The 2,562-nt window shown below is 42.7% G+C and overlaps 1 pseudogene; it reads left to right on the forward strand.

Moving 5' to 3' along the window:
* Window positions 1–396: 396 nt before the first annotated feature.
* On the forward strand, window positions 397–2,285 carry LOC142866968 (ornithine decarboxylase pseudogene; annotated as a pseudogene).
* Window positions 2,286–2,562: the final 277 nt, after the last annotated feature.

The raw sequence follows: 2,562 nt of genomic DNA on the forward strand, positions 1-2,562 counted from the left end.
ATGGCACAAAGTCATAGTATTTTTTTAATGTAAGAATCAAGATCAAGCTATTTTAAAAACAATCTAACTGGTCTCAAAACATTTTTCTAGTTAAGTGTAAATTCAATTACATGTAATACTTCCAAAGAATAAGATTGTTTTGAGATTCTCTTTGGTTTCTAAGAATAACCATTTTGTTCATTTTGAAATAAATTACTATACAAAAATTAAAAGTTCAAGGAGTCTTTTAAAAATTGTTCTAAGCGGTCAGTCCCTGCAGCTGCAGCAACAGCCGGCCGCCCCTCTGCCAGCTGCTCCAGCGCCACCTCGGGCCGGCGTCTCTGGCGGGCGGGAGCCAGGCGCTGACCGGCGCGGCGGGCGCGGCGGGGGCGGCCGAGCGCTCCAGCGGCTCCGGCTCTGCGCGGGCGGAAGCGTCTGGCTTCTCCATGGGGCTGCCCGGCGGCGCCCGGACGCTCTGAGAACGTTTCCACTGTTGGTCTGAGGGCACGCGATTCCTGGAGAATTGCCTTTGTGAGAAGCTGGAAATACTTCTTTAAATTCCATCTCTTAGTTTTCCAACTTGTTGCATTTTAGAGGAACATTAAGGAACCATGAACAACTTTAGTAATGAAGAGTTTGACTGCCACTTCCTTGATGAAGGTTTTACTGCCAAGGACATTCTGGGCCAAAAAATTAATGAAGTTTCTTCTTCTGATGACAAGGATGCCTTCTATGTCGCAGACCTTGGAGACATTCTGAAGAAACACCGAAGATGGCTAAAAGCTCTTCCTCGTGTCACCCCCTTTTATGCAGTCAAATGTAATGACAGCAGAGCCATTGTGAAGACCCTCACTACAATCGGGACAGGATTTGACTGTGCTAGCAAGACTGAAATACAATTGGTGCAGAGTCTCCGGGTGCCTCCAGAGAAGATTATCTATGCAAATCCTTGTAAACAAGTGTCTCAAATTAACTATGCTGCCAATAATGGAATCCAGATGATGACTTTTGATAGTGAAGTTGAGTTGATGAAAGTTGCCAGAGCACATCCCAAGGCAAAGTTGGTTTTGCAGATTGCCACTGATGATTCCAAAGCAGTCTGTCGACTCAGTGTTAAATTTGGTGCCACGCTGAAAACCAGCAGGCTTCTTTTGGAATGGGCAAAAGAGCTCAATATTGATGTCATCGGTGTCAGCTTCCACGTAGGAAGTGGCTGTACTGATCCTGAGACCTTCGTGCGGGCAATCTCTGATGCCCGCTATGTCTTTGACATGGGGGCTGAAGTTGGTTTTAGCATGTATCTGCTTGATATTGGTGGTGGCTTTCCTGGATCTGAGGATGTGAAGCTTAAATTTGAAGAGATCACCAGTGTAGTCAACCCAGCATTGGACAAGTATTCTCCATCAGACTCTGGAGTGAGAATCATAGCTGAGCCAGGCAGATATTATGTTGCATCAGCTTTCACGCTTGCAGTTAATATCATTGCCAAAAAAATCGTATTAAAGGAACAGATAGGCTCTGATGATGAAGATGAGTCCAATGAACAAACCTTTATGTATTATGTGAATGATGGAGTATATGGATCATTTAATTGCATCCTTTATGATCATGCACACGTAAAGCCCCTTCTGCAAAAGAGACCTAAACCAGATGAAAAGTATTACTCATCCAGCATATGGGGACCAACATGTGATGGCCTTGACCGGATTGTTGAGCGCTGTGACCTGCCCGAGATGCACATAGGTGACTGGATGCTCTTTGAAAACATGGGTGCTTACAATGTAGCTGCTGCTTCTACTTTCAATGGATTCCAGAGGCCCACTATCTACTATGTGATGTCAGGACCGATGTGGCAACTCATGCAGCAAATCCAGAACCCTGACTTCACACCCGAAGTAGAAGAGCAGGATGTCGGCACTCTACCTGTGTCTTGTGCTTGGGAAAGTGGAATGAAACGTCACCGAGCAACTTGTGCTTCAGCTAGTATTAATGTGTAGATATTATTCTTGTAGCTGTTAACTTCGAGTTTAGCTTGAATTAAGGGATTTGGGGGGACCATTTAACTTAATTACTGCTAGTTTTGACATGTCTTGTAAGAGTAGGGTTGCACATGCAGCAATATGGAAGACTAGGAGATGGGGTCACACTTATCTGTGTTCCTATGGAAACTATTTGAATATTTGTTTTATATGGATTTTTATTCACTTTTCAGACATGCTACAAAAGAGTGCCCCTCAGCTGCTGAGCAAGCATTTATAGCTTGTACAATGGCTGAATGGGCCAAAAGCTTAGTGTTGTGACCTATTTTAAAAATAAATAAAGTATCTTAAAATAAAAAAAAAAAATTGTTCTAAGCAAAAGCCTTTGCTATGGCAACACAATGTACATGTAATAGGCTGCCTTGCAACCAGTACTGAGAAAGAGTAACCAGAACCAAAATATCTTCATAAACCTTCGGCCATACATTTCTGTTTTGTGCTATCATTTACTTAAAGTTTTATCTATTCTAATTTACTTGCACTTAAAAACCAACTTGTTTACTAAAGATTACTAAATTCACATGAACTTGCAAAGCATTTGGGT

The sequence above is a fragment of the Microcebus murinus genome, unplaced genomic scaffold (assembly GCF_040939455.1).
Source record: "Microcebus murinus isolate Inina unplaced genomic scaffold, M.murinus_Inina_mat1.0 scaf008_hap2_Mmur4.0, whole genome shotgun sequence".
Lineage (NCBI taxonomy): Eukaryota > Metazoa > Chordata > Mammalia > Primates > Cheirogaleidae > Microcebus > Microcebus murinus.